The following is a 14127-nucleotide window of genomic DNA, read 5'->3' as shown; positions in this document are numbered from 1 at the left end:
CCATACCATTATTGCTAAGCAGCAAGACAGGGGCCCATTGCACTCCCACAGGGCCTTTTTAAATGCAATCCATAACCCGGATTTGCCAGGAACCCTTCTTACTCCTCCTACTTGCATGTGACACTGGGCTTAGGATCTGCATAGGAAACACACACACAAGCACACACCTACCTTTGTTGCCTGCAGATGCCTCCTTGGCTGTCCCCAAACGGTATCAAACCAACACCCACGGGAAGCTGTAAGCATAGAGGACATGCCTGCACCCCATTGGACTTACCTGTGTGGGTTAAATCCGGGTTATTTGACAACCTATGGCGGTGATGGTTCTGCTCAGGCAGAGCAGTGCTGATGCTCCTCATAAAGCTGTCGCTGCTGTGAAGGTTCTAGGTGACATCACAAATCCCTATGGTTACATACACAACAAAGCTGGGTTGTTGTTGTTTACACTCTGCAAGGCCTGTGGAAGTGAGTGACATCATAGCACTGTAGTTCTGAGGGTTCTAGATGGATGCAACAATCTCCTGTTGCTTCTATGAAGGCCATAATAGACGACATCACCAAACAGCTCCATAGTCACATACACAGCAAAGGAGAGATGTTGTTTACACCTAGTGATGTCAGTGGTATTGAGTGACATCACAGCACAGTGCTAAGGCTCCTGGGCCTGGACACAGCAGCGGCTGCAATATCTCAACGGAGAATACGTTTATATATATGTGTGTGTGTGCGCGTATATATATATATATATATATATATATATATATATATATATATATTTTTCCGCCGAAATCACTTTTAAACCCATTTCCACCTTTTTTTCCCTTCTCTTCCTCTTACTTTTTTTTCACGTTTTTTTACGTTTTTCTCCTTTTCGCCTCTTTTCTGGGCGTATTATTCTTCTTTTTCTTCTTTTTTTTCGTCTAATGCATACCCCATCAGTGCAGCAATGCTTATTCAATACCGCCAGCAGATGGAGACACTGGGGGATAATTTTCTAAGGATTTATACTGATTTTTCCTGTCTGAATTTGTCGCACAGAAAGTTGCAGGCCAAATATGTGTGACATTTCTGCGACTTTAGCTTCTAGAGCATTTTTACAACATTATACATAGGTGCTGAATACATAAAAAGCGACTGTTCAGCGACAGACAAGTCGCATCGGCTGAAAGTAGGCCAGAATGTCAGTCCATGTTGGAGCAGGTTTAGATACAGTCTAAAGTATAGATCTCAAAGTCTGTGCACAGAATTTAGCAAGGGCCTCGCACCTTCTGATGCATCAGGTAGGTGCACAATAGCATAGCCTAACCCTCTGTACTTTGGTCTATATTGATGCGGGACATAGACAGCCAGCTGATGACCAATCCATTAGTGCAATGGATGGCTGGAAGCATTTGTCTTTGCCTTTGCAATACCACAGAAGCAATGCATGGTCAATGTACAGCAATGACACACCTGTGTGAACAGCCAGGAGACCCCCCCCATGTTATGTTACATAGTTACATAGTTAGTACGGTCGAAAAAAGACATATGTCCATCAAGTTCAACCAGGGAATTAAGGGGTAGGGGTGTGGCGCGATATTGGGGAAGGGATGAGATTTTATATTTCTTCATAAGCATTAATCTTATTTTGTCAATTAGGAACATTCAGCACCCACCCGCTATCAAGGCAGCTGCCTATCATGTCATGCCCTACCTGCACAGGTGTGCTGGCTACTCAAATGATCCAATTAAGGAGGCCATTTAGTCAGCAGCAGCAGAAGTCCTGTGCCTGGACGCTCCAACAGCGGCCAGACACAAGCAGAAGCAGAAGCAGCAGAAGCAGCAGCAGCACCACCTTTTGTTTTTTGGCTGCAGCAGCAGCAGCAAGGCCCACAGGGCTGGCTAGCTGGCTAGCCAGCAAGCAGGTAGCAATGAAAGTAGGAATCTTTCTTTTTAACCCTGTAAGGGGGTGGTGCACTGTACCCGAAGATACTGCCATATCGGGTCAATGCATAGGGCGACGGAAGCAAGCTTCGAAATCGGCCCCCGTTCTCAAAAATCCATTTAATATATGGTCCCCAGATAGGGGACGTATCAGATATTAAACTGATAAGAACAGATACTACACTTGATCTTAGCCAAAAGGCCGAGAAGCGATAACCGTGAAAGGGGCGGGCCCAACAAGGTCCCCTTCATGGGCACTATCACTGCTTGCTGTCAGGGAGGCTGCCAGACAATTTTCCATGCACACTCTGGGCTGGGGGGCAGTCAACCACCAGTACACACAGCAGAACCTAAACCCATACCATTATTGCTAAGCAGCAAGACAGGGGCCCATTGCACTCCCACGGGGCCTTTTTAAATGCAATCCATAACCCGGATTTGCCAGGAACCCTTCTTACTCCTCCTACTTGCATGTGACACTGGGCTTAGGATCTGCATAGGAAACACACACACAAGCACACACCTACCTTTGTTGCCTGCAGATGCCTCCTTGGCTGTCCCCAAACGGTATCAAACCAACACCCACGGGAAGCTGTAAGCATAGAGGACATGCCTGCACCCCATTGGACTTACCTGTGTGGGTTAAATCCGGGTTATTTGACAACCTATGGCGGTGATGGTTCTGCTCAGGCAGAGCAGTGCTGATGCTCCTCATAAAGCTGTCGCTGCTGTGAAGGTTCTAGGTGACATCACAAATCCCTATGGTTACATACACAACAAAGCTGGGTTGTTGTTGTTTACACTCTGCAAGGCCTGTGGAAGTGAGTGACATCATAGCACTGTAGTTCTGAGGGTTCTAGATGGATGCAACAATCTCCTGTTGCTTCTATGAAGGCCATAATAGACGACATCACCAAACAGCTCCATAGTCACATACACAGCAAAGGAGAGATGTTGTTTACACCTAGTGATGTCAGTGGTATTGAGTGACATCACAGCACAGTGCTAAGGCTCCTGGGCCTGGACACAGCAGCGGCTGCAATATCTCAACGGAGAATACGTTTATATATATGTGTGTGTGTGCGCGTATATATATATATATATATATATATATATATATATATATATATATATTTCTCCGCCGAAATCACTTTTAAACCCATTTCCACCTTTTTTTCCCTTCTCTTCCTCTTACTTTTTTTTCACGTTTTTTTACGTTTTTCTCCTTTTCGTCTCTTTTCTGGGCGTATTATTCTTCTTTTTCTTCTTTTTTTTCGTCTAATGCATACCCCATCAGTGCAGCAATGCTTATTCAATACCGCCAGCAGATGGAGACACTGGGGGATAATTTTCTAAGGATTTATACTGATTTTTCCTGTCTGAATTTGTCGCACAGAAAGTTGCAGGCCAAATATGTGTGACATTTCTGCGACTTTAGCTTCTAGAGCATTTTTACAACATTATACATAGGTGCTGAATACATAAAAAGCGACTGTTCAGCGACAGACAAGTCGCATCGGCTGAAAGTAGGCCAGAATGTCAGTCCATGTTGGAGCAGGTTTAGATACAGTCTAAAGTATAGATCTCAAAGTCTGTGCACAGAATTTAGCAAGGGCCTCGCACCTTCTGATGCATCAGGTAGGTGCACAATAGCATAGCCTAACCCTCTGTACTTTGGTCTATATTGATGCGGGACATAGACAGCCAGCTGATGACCAATCCATTAGTGCAATGGATGGCTGGAAGCATTTGTCTTTGCCTTTGCAATACCACAGAAGCAATGCATGGTCAATGTACAGCAATGACACACCTGTGTGAACAGCCAGGAGACCCCCCCCATGTTATGTTACATAGTTACATAGTTAGTACGGTCGAAAAAAGACATATGTCCATCAAGTTCAACCAGGGAATTAAGGGGTAGGGGTGTGGCGCGATATTGGGGAAGGGATGAGATTTTATATTTCTTCATAAGCATTAATCTTATTTTGTCAATTAGGAACATTCAGCACCCACCCGCTATCAAGGCAGCTGCCTATCATGTCATGCCCTACCTGCACAGGTGTGCTGGCTACTCAAATGATCCAATTAAGGAGGCCATTTAGTCAGCAGCAGCAGAAGTCCTGTGCCTGGACGCTCCAACAGCGGCCAGACACAAGCAGAAGCAGAAGCAGCAGAAGCAGCAGCAGCACCACCTTTTGTTTTTTGGCTGCAGCAGCAGCAGCAAGGCCCACAGGGCTGGCTAGCTGGCTAGCCAGCAAGCAGGTAGCAATGAAAGTAGGAATCTTTCTTTTTAACCCTGTAAGGGGGTGGTGCACTGTACCCGAAGATACTGCCATATCGGGTCAATGCATAGGGCGACGGAAGCAAGCTTCGAAATCGGCCCCCGTTCTCAAAAATCCATTTAATATATGGTCCCCAGATAGGGGACGTATCAGATATTAAACTGATAAGAACAGATACTACACTTGATCTTAGCCAAAAGGCCGAGAAGCGATAACCGTGAAAGGGGCGGGCCCAACAAGGTCCCCTTCATGGGCACTATCACTGCTTGCTGTCAGGGAGGCTGCCAGACAATTTTCCATGCACACTCTGGGCTGGGGGGCAGTCAACCACCAGTACACACAGCAGAACCTAAACCCATACCATTATTGCTAAGCAGCAAGACAGGGGCCCATTGCACTCCCACGGGGCCTTTTTAAATGCAATCCATAACCCGGATTTGCCAGGAACCCTTCTTACTCCTCCTACTTGCATGTGACACTGGGCTTAGGATCTGCATAGGAAACACACACACAAGCACACACCTACCTTTGTTGCCTGCAGATGCCTCCTTGGCTGTCCCCAAACGGTATCAAACCAACACCCACGGGAAGCTGTAAGCATAGAGGACATGCCTGCACCCCATTGGACTTACCTGTGTGGGTTAAATCCGGGTTATTTGACAACCTATGGCGGTGATGGTTCTGCTCAGGCAGAGCAGTGCTGATGCTCCTCATAAAGCTGTCGCTGCTGTGAAGGTTCTAGGTGACATCACAAATCCCTATGGTTACATACACAACAAAGCTGGGTTGTTGTTGTTTACACTCTGCAAGGCCTGTGGAAGTGAGTGACATCATAGCACTGTAGTTCTGAGGGTTCTAGATGGATGCAACAATCTCCTGTTGCTTCTATGAAGGCCATAATAGACGACATCACCAAACAGCTCCATAGTCACATACACAGCAAAGGAGAGATGTTGTTTACACCTAGTGATGTCAGTGGTATTGAGTGACATCACAGCACAGTGCTAAGGCTCCTGGGCCTGGACACAGCAGCGGCTGCAATATCTCAACGGAGAATACGTTTATATATATGTGTGTGTGTGCGCGTATATATATATATATATATATATATATATATATATATATATTTCTCCGCCGAAATCACTTTTAAACCCATTTCCACCTTTTTTTCCCTTCTCTTCCTCTTACTTTTTTTTCACGTTTTTTTACGTTTTTCTCCTTTTCGCCTCTTTTCTGGGCGTATTATTCTTCTTTTTCTTCTTTTTTTTCGTCTAATGCATACCCCATCAGTGCAGCAATGCTTATTCAATACCGCCAGCAGATGGAGACACTGGGGGATAATTTTCTAAGGATTTATACTGATTTTTCCTGTCTGAATTTGTCGCACAGAAAGTTGCAGGCCAAATATGTGTGACATTTCTGCGACTTTAGCTTCTAGAGCATTTTTACAACATTATACATAGGTGCTGAATACATAAAAAGCGACTGTTCAGCGACAGACAAGTCGCATCGGCTGAAAGTAGGCCAGAATGTCAGTCCATGTTGGAGCAGGTTTAGATACAGTCTAAAGTATAGATCTCAAAGTCTGTGCACAGAATTTAGCAAGGGCCTCGCACCTTCTGATGCATCAGGTAGGTGCACAATAGCATAGCCTAACCCTCTGTACTTTGGTCTATATTGATGCGGGACATAGACAGCCAGCTGATGACCAATCCATTAGTGCAATGGATGGCTGGAAGCATTTGTCTTTGCCTTTGCAATACCACAGAAGCAATGCATGGTCAATGTACAGCAATGACACACCTGTGTGAACAGCCAGGAGACCCCCCCCATGTTATGTTACATAGTTACATAGTTAGTACGGTCGAAAAAAGACATATGTCCATCAAGTTCAACCAGGGAATTAAGGGGTAGGGGTGTGGCGCGATATTGGGGAAGGGATGAGATTTTATATTTCTTCATAAGCATTAATCTTATTTTGTCAATTAGGAACATTCAGCACCCACCCGCTATCAAGGCAGCTGCCTATCATGTCATGCCCTACCTGCACAGGTGTGCTGGCTACTCAAATGATCCAATTAAGGAGGCCATTTAGTCAGCAGCAGCAGAAGTCCTGTGCCTGGACGCTCCAACAGCGGCCAGACACAAGCAGAAGCAGAAGCAGCAGAAGCAGCAGCAGCACCACCTTTTGTTTTTTGGCTGCAGCAGCAGCAGCAAGGCCCACAGGGCTGGCTAGCTGGCTAGCCAGCAAGCAGGTAGCAATGAAAGTAGGAATCTTTCTTTTTAACCCTGTAAGGGGGTGGTGCACTGTACCCGAAGATACTGCCATATCGGGTCAATGCATAGGGCGACGGAAGCAAGCTTCGAAATCGGCCCCCGTTCTCAAAAATCCATTTAATATATGGTCCCCAGATAGGGGACGTATCAGATATTAAACTGATAAGAACAGATACTACACTTGATCTTAGCCAAAAGGCCGAGAAGCGATAACCGTGAAAGGGGCGGGCCCAACAAGGTCCCCTTCATGGGCACTATCACTGCTTGCTGTCAGGGAGGCTGCCAGACAATTTTCCATGCACACTCTGGGCTGGGGGGCAGTCAACCACCAGTACACACAGCAGAACCTAAACCCATACCATTATTGCTAAGCAGCAAGACAGGGGCCCATTGCACTCCCACGGGGCCTTTTTAAATGCAATCCATAACCCGGATTTGCCAGGAACCCTTCTTACTCCTCCTACTTGCATGTGACACTGGGCTTAGGATCTGCATAGGAAACACACACACAAGCACACACCTACCTTTGTTGCCTGCAGATGCCTCCTTGGCTGTCCCCAAACGGTATCAAACCAACACCCACGGGAAGCTGTAAGCATAGAGGACATGCCTGCACCCCATTGGACTTACCTGTGTGGGTTAAATCCGGGTTATTTGACAACCTATGGCGGTGATGGTTCTGCTCAGGCAGAGCAGTGCTGATGCTCCTCATAAAGCTGTCGCTGCTGTGAAGGTTCTAGGTGACATCACAAATCCCTATGGTTACATACACAACAAAGCTGGGTTGTTGTTGTTTACACTCTGCAAGGCCTGTGGAAGTGAGTGACATCATAGCACTGTAGTTCTGAGGGTTCTAGATGGATGCAACAATCTCCTGTTGCTTCTATGAAGGCCATAATAGACGACATCACCAAACAGCTCCATAGTCACATACACAGCAAAGGAGAGATGTTGTTTACACCTAGTGATGTCAGTGGTATTGAGTGACATCACAGCACAGTGCTAAGGCTCCTGGGCCTGGACACAGCAGCGGCTGCAATATCTCAACGGAGAATACGTTTATATATATGTGTGTGTGTGCGCGTATATATATATATATATATATATATATATATATATATATATATTTCTCCGCCGAAATCACTTTTAAACCCATTTCCACCTTTTTTTCCCTTCTCTTCCTCTTACTTTTTTTTCACGTTTTTTTACGTTTTTCTCCTTTTCGCCTCTTTTCTGGGCGTATTATTCTTCTTTTTCTTCTTTTTTTTCGTCTAATGCATACCCCATCAGTGCAGCAATGCTTATTCAATACCGCCAGCAGATGGAGACACTGGGGGATAATTTTCTAAGGATTTATACTGATTTTTCCTGTCTGAATTTGTCGCACAGAAAGTTGCAGGCCAAATATGTGTGACATTTCTGCGACTTTAGCTTCTAGAGCATTTTTACAACATTATACATAGGTGCTGAATACATAAAAAGCGACTGTTCAGCGACAGACAAGTCGCATCGGCTGAAAGTAGGCCAGAATGTCAGTCCATGTTGGAGCAGGTTTAGATACAGTCTAAAGTATAGATCTCAAAGTCTGTGCACAGAATTTAGCAAGGGCCTCGCACCTTCTGATGCATCAGGTAGGTGCACAATAGCATAGCCTAACCCTCTGTACTTTGGTCTATATTGATGCGGGACATAGACAGCCAGCTGATGACCAATCCATTAGTGCAATGGATGGCTGGAAGCATTTGTCTTTGCCTTTGCAATACCACAGAAGCAATGCATGGTCAATGTACAGCAATGACACACCTGTGTGAACAGCCAGGAGACCCCCCCCATGTTATGTTACATAGTTACATAGTTAGTACGGTCGAAAAAAGACATATGTCCATCAAGTTCAACCAGGGAATTAAGGGGTAGGGGTGTGGCGCGATATTGGGGAAGGGATGAGATTTTATATTTCTTCATAAGCATTAATCTTATTTTGTCAATTAGGAACATTCAGCACCCACCCGCTATCAAGGCAGCTGCCTATCATGTCATGCCCTACCTGCACAGGTGTGCTGGCTACTCAAATGATCCAATTAAGGAGGCCATTTAGTCAGCAGCAGCAGAAGTCCTGTGCCTGGACGCTCCAACAGCGGCCAGACACAAGCAGAAGCAGAAGCAGCAGAAGCAGCAGCAGCACCACCTTTTGTTTTTTGGCTGCAGCAGCAGCAGCAAGGCCCACAGGGCTGGCTAGCTGGCTAGCCAGCAAGCAGGTAGCAATGAAAGTAGGAATCTTTCTTTTTAACCCTGTAAGGGGGTGGTGCACTGTACCCGAAGATACTGCCATATCGGGTCAATGCATAGGGCGACGGAAGCAAGCTTCGAAATCGGCCCCCGTTCTCAAAAATCCATTTAATATATGGTCCCCAGATAGGGGACGTATCAGATATTAAACTGATAAGAACAGATACTACACTTGGTCTTAGCCAAAAGGCCGAGAAGCGATAACCGTGAAAGGGGCGGGCCCAACAAGGTCCCCTTCATGGGCACTATCACTGCTTGCTGTCAGGGAGGCTGCCAGACAATTTTCCATGCACACTCTGGGCTGGGGGGCAGTCAACCACCAGTACACACAGCAGAACCTAAACCCATACCATTATTGCTAAGCAGCAAGACAGGGGCCCATTGCACTCCCACAGGGCCTTTTTAAATGCAATCCATAACCCGGATTTGCCAGGAACCCTTCTTACTCCTCCTACTTGCATGTGACACTGGGCTTAGGATCTGCATAGGAAACACACACACAAGCACACACCTACCTTTGTTGCCTGCAGATGCCTCCTTGGCTGTCCCCAAACGGTATCAAACCAACACCCACGGGAAGCTGTAAGCATAGAGGACATGCCTGCACCCCATTGGACTTACCTGTGTGGGTTAAATCCGGGTTATTTGACAACCTATGGCGGTGATGGTTCTGCTCAGGCAGAGCAGTGCTGATGCTCCTCATAAAGCTGTCGCTGCTGTGAAGGTTCTAGGTGACATCACAAATCCCTATGGTTACATACACAACAAAGCTGGGTTGTTGTTGTTTACACTCTGCAAGGCCTGTGGAAGTGAGTGACATCATAGCACTGTAGTTCTGAGGGTTCTAGATGGATGCAACAATCTCCTGTTGCTTCTATGAAGGCCATAATAGACGACATCACCAAACAGCTCCATAGTCACATACACAGCAAAGGAGAGATGTTGTTTACACCTAGTGATGTCAGTGGTATTGAGTGACATCACAGCACAGTGCTAAGGCTCCTGGGCCTGGACACAGCAGCGGCTGCAATATCTCAACGGAGAATACGTTTATATATATGTGTGTGTGTGCGCGTATATATATATATATATATATATATATATATATATATATATATATATTTCTCCGCCGAAATCACTTTTAAACCCATTTCCACCTTTTTTTCCCTTCTCTTCCTCTTACTTTTTTTCACGTTTTTTTACGTTTTTCTCCTTTTCGCCTCTTTTCTGGGCGTATTATTCTTCTTTTTCTTCTTTTTTTTCGTCTAATGCATACCCCATCAGTGCAGCAATGCTTATTCAATACCGCCAGCAGATGGAGACACTGGGGGATAATTTTCTAAGGATTTATACTGATTTTTCCTGTCTGAATTTGTCGCACAGAAAGTTGCAGGCCAAATATGTGTGACATTTCTGCGACTTTAGCTTCTAGAGCATTTTTACAACATTATACATAGGTGCTGAATACATAAAAAGCGACTGTTCAGCGACAGACAAGTCGCATCGGCTGAAAGTAGGCCAGAATGTCAGTCCATGTTGGAGCAGGTTTAGATACAGTCTAAAGTATAGATCTCAAAGTCTGTGCACAGAATTTAGCAAGGGCCTCGCACCTTCTGATGCATCAGGTAGGTGCACAATAGCATAGCCTAACCCTCTGTACTTTGGTCTATATTGATGCGGGACATAGACAGCCAGCTGATGACCAATCCATTAGTGCAATGGATGGCTGGAAGCATTTGTCTTTGCCTTTGCAATACCACAGAAGCAATGCATGGTCAATGTACAGCAATGACACACCTGTGTGAACAGCCAGGAGACCCCCCCCATGTTATGTTACATAGTTACATAGTTAGTACGGTCGAAAAAAGACATATGTCCATCAAGTTCAACCAGGGAATTAAGGGGTAGGGGTGTGGCGCGATATTGGGGAAGGGATGAGATTTTATATTTCTTCATAAGCATTAATCTTATTTTGTCAATTAGGAACATTCAGCACCCACCCGCTATCAAGGCAGCTGCCTATCATGTCATGCCCTACCTGCACAGGTGTGCTGGCTACTCAAATGATCCAATTAAGGAGGCCATTTAGTCAGCAGCAGCAGAAGTCCTGTGCCTGGACGCTCCAACAGCGGCCAGACACAAGCAGAAGCAGAAGCAGCAGAAGCAGCAGCAGCACCACCTTTTGTTTTTTGGCTGCAGCAGCAGCAGCAAGGCCCACAGGGCTGGCTAGCTGGCTAGCCAGCAAGCAGGTAGCAATGAAAGTAGGAATCTTTCTTTTTAACCCTGTAAGGGGGTGGTGCACTGTACCCGAAGATACTGCCATATCGGGTCAATGCATAGGGCGACGGAAGCAAGCTTCGAAATCGGCCCCCGTTCTCAAAAATCCATTTAATATATGGTCCCCAGATAGGGGACGTATCAGATATTAAACTGATAAGAACAGATACTACACTTGATCTTAGCCAAAAGGCCGAGAAGCGATAACCGTGAAAGGGGCGGGCCCAACAAGGTCCCCTTCATGGGCACTATCACTGCTTGCTGTCAGGGAGGCTGCCAGACAATTTTCCATGCACACTCTGGGCTGGGGGGCAGTCAACCACCAGTACACACAGCAGAACCTAAACCCATACCATTATTGCTAAGCAGCAAGACAGGGGCCCATTGCACTCCCACGGGGCCTTTTTAAATGCAATCCATAACCCGGATTTGCCAGGAACCCTTCTTACTCCTCCTACTTGCATGTGACACTGGGCTTAGGATCTGCATAGGAAACACACACACAAGCACACACCTACCTTTGTTGCCTGCAGATGCCTCCTTGGCTGTCCCCAAACGGTATCAAACCAACACCCACGGGAAGCTGTAAGCATAGAGGACATGCCTGCACCCCATTGGACTTACCTGTGTGGGTTAAATCCGGGTTATTTGACAACCTATGGCGGTGATGGTTCTGCTCAGGCAGAGCAGTGCTGATGCTCCTCATAAAGCTGTCGCTGCTGTGAAGGTTCTAGGTGACATCACAAATCCCTATGGTTACATACACAACAAAGCTGGGTTGTTGTTGTTTACACTCTGCAAGGCCTGTGGAAGTGAGTGACATCATAGCACTGTAGTTCTGAGGGTTCTAGATGGATGCAACAATCTCCTGTTGCTTCTATGAAGGCCATAATAGACGACATCACCAAACAGCTCCATAGTCACATACACAGCAAAGGAGAGATGTTGTTTACACCTAGTGATGTCAGTGGTATTGAGTGACATCACAGCACAGTGCTAAGGCTCCTGGGCCTGGACACAGCAGCGGCTGCAATATCTCAACGGAGAATACGTTTATATATATGTGTGTGTGTGCGCGTATATATATATATATATATATATATATATATATATATATATATATATATATTCTCCGCCGAAATCACTTTTAAACCCATTTCCACCTTTTTTTCCCTTCTCTTCCTCTTACTTTTTTTTCACGTTTTTTTACGTTTTTCTCCTTTTCGCCTCTTTTCTGGGCGTATTATTCTTCTTTTTCTTCTTTTTTTTCGTCTAATGCATACCCCATCAGTGCAGCAATGCTTATTCAATACCGCCAGCAGATGGAGACACTGGGGGATAATTTTCTAAGGATTTATACTGATTTTTCCTGTCTGAATTTGTCGCACAGAAAGTTGCAGGCCAAATATGTGTGACATTTCTGCGACTTTAGCTTCTAGAGCATTTTTACAACATTATACATAGGTGCTGAATACATAAAAAGCGACTGTTCAGCGACAGACAAGTCGCATCGGCTGAAAGTAGGCCAGAATGTCAGTCCATGTTGGAGCAGGTTTAGATACAGTCTAAAGTATAGATCTCAAAGTCTGTGCACAGAATTTAGCAAGGGCCTCGCACCTTCTGATGCATCAGGTAGGTGCACAATAGCATAGCCTAACCCTCTGTACTTTGGTCTATATTGATGCGGGACATAGACAGCCAGCTGATGACCAATCCATTAGTGCAATGGATGGCTGGAAGCATTTGTCTTTGCCTTTGCAATACCACAGAAGCAATGCATGGTCAATGTACAGCAATGACACACCTGTGTGAACAGCCAGGAGACCCCCCCCATGTTATGTTACATAGTTACATAGTTAGTACGGTCGAAAAAAGACATATGTCCATCAAGTTCAACCAGGGAATTAAGGGGTAGGGGTGTGGCGCGATATTGGGGAAGGGATGAGATTTTATATTTCTTCATAAGCATTAATCTTATTTTGTCAATTAGGAACATTCAGCACCCACCCGCTATCAAGGCAGCTGCCTATCATGTCATGCCCTACCTGCACAGGTGTGCTGGCTACTCAAATGATCCAATTAAGGAGGCCATTTAGTCAGCAGCAGCAGAAGTCCTGTGCCTGGACGCTCCAACAGCGGCCAGACACAAGCAGAAGCAGAAGCAGCAGAAGCAGCAGCAGCACCACCTTTTGTTTTTTGGCTGCAGCAGCAGCAGCAAGGCCCACAGGGCTGGCTAGCTGGCTAGCCAGCAAGCAGGTAGCAATGAAAGTAGGAATCTTTCTTTTTAACCCTGTAAGGGGGTGGTGCACTGTACCCGAAGATACTGCCATATCGGGTCAATGCATAGGGCGACGGAAGCAAGCTTCGAAATCGGCCCCCGTTCTCAAAAATCCATTTAATATATGGTCCCCAGATAGGGGACGTATCAGATATTAAACTGATAAGAACAGATACTACACTTGATCTTAGCCAAAAGGCCGAGAAGCGATAACCGTGAAAGGGGCGGGCCCAACAAGGTCCCCTTCATGGGCACTATCACTGCTTGCTGTCAGGGAGGCTGCCAGACAATTTTCCATGCACACTCTGGGCTGGGGGGCAGTCAACCACCAGTACACACAGCAGAACCTAAACCCATACCATTATTGCTAAGCAGCAAGACAGGGGCCCATTGCACTCCCACGGGGCCTTTTTAAATGCAATCCATAACCCGGATTTGCCAGGAACCCTTCTTACTCCTCCTACTTGCATGTGACACTGGGCTTAGGATCTGCATAGGAAACACACACACAAGCACACACCTACCTTTGTTGCCTGCAGATGCCTCCTTGGCTGTCCCCAAACGGTATCAAACCAACACCCACGGGAAGCTGTAAGCATAGAGGACATGCCTGCACCCCATTGGACTTACCTGTGTGGGTTAAATCCGGGTTATTTGACAACCTATGGCGGTGATGGTTCTGCTCAGGCAGAGCAGTGCTGATGCTCCTCATAAAGCTGTCGCTGCTGTGAAGGTTCTAGGTGACATCACAAATCCCTATGGTTACATACACAACAAAGCTGGGTTGTTGTTGTTTACACTCTG

At 46.0% G+C, this 14127-nt stretch overlaps 6 non-coding genes across 6 annotated transcripts; all 6 read right to left on the bottom strand.

Moving 5' to 3' along the window:
• Nucleotides 1–1946: 1946 nt before the first annotated feature.
• Nucleotides 1947–2137, bottom strand: LOC130302326 (U2 spliceosomal RNA). Its single transcript, XR_008852606.1, has one exon. It is a non-coding gene; the product is annotated as a U2 spliceosomal RNA (small nuclear RNA).
• A 2090-nt stretch (nucleotides 2138–4227) lies between these two features.
• LOC130302325 (U2 spliceosomal RNA) lies at nucleotides 4228–4418 on the bottom strand. The gene has a single exon (XR_008852605.1). It is a non-coding gene; the product is annotated as a U2 spliceosomal RNA (small nuclear RNA).
• Nucleotides 4419–6502: 2084 nt separating this feature from the next.
• On the bottom strand, nucleotides 6503–6693 carry LOC130302324 (U2 spliceosomal RNA). The gene has a single exon (XR_008852604.1). It is a non-coding gene; the product is annotated as a U2 spliceosomal RNA (small nuclear RNA).
• Nucleotides 6694–8779: 2086 nt separating this feature from the next.
• Nucleotides 8780–8970, bottom strand: LOC130302349 (U2 spliceosomal RNA). The gene has a single exon (XR_008852628.1). It is a non-coding gene; the product is annotated as a U2 spliceosomal RNA (small nuclear RNA).
• A 2089-nt stretch (nucleotides 8971–11059) lies between these two features.
• Nucleotides 11060–11250, bottom strand: LOC130302322 (U2 spliceosomal RNA). Its single transcript, XR_008852603.1, has one exon. It is a non-coding gene; the product is annotated as a U2 spliceosomal RNA (small nuclear RNA).
• A 2093-nt stretch (nucleotides 11251–13343) lies between these two features.
• Nucleotides 13344–13534, bottom strand: LOC130302320 (U2 spliceosomal RNA). Its single transcript, XR_008852601.1, has one exon. It is a non-coding gene; the product is annotated as a U2 spliceosomal RNA (small nuclear RNA).
• Between the last annotated feature and the right edge of the window lie 593 nt (nucleotides 13535–14127).

Source organism: Hyla sarda, unplaced genomic scaffold (assembly GCF_029499605.1).
Source record: "Hyla sarda isolate aHylSar1 unplaced genomic scaffold, aHylSar1.hap1 scaffold_1161, whole genome shotgun sequence".
Classification (NCBI taxonomy): domain Eukaryota; kingdom Metazoa; phylum Chordata; class Amphibia; order Anura; family Hylidae; genus Hyla; species Hyla sarda.
This window is presented reverse-complemented; position numbering and strand designations above follow the sequence as displayed.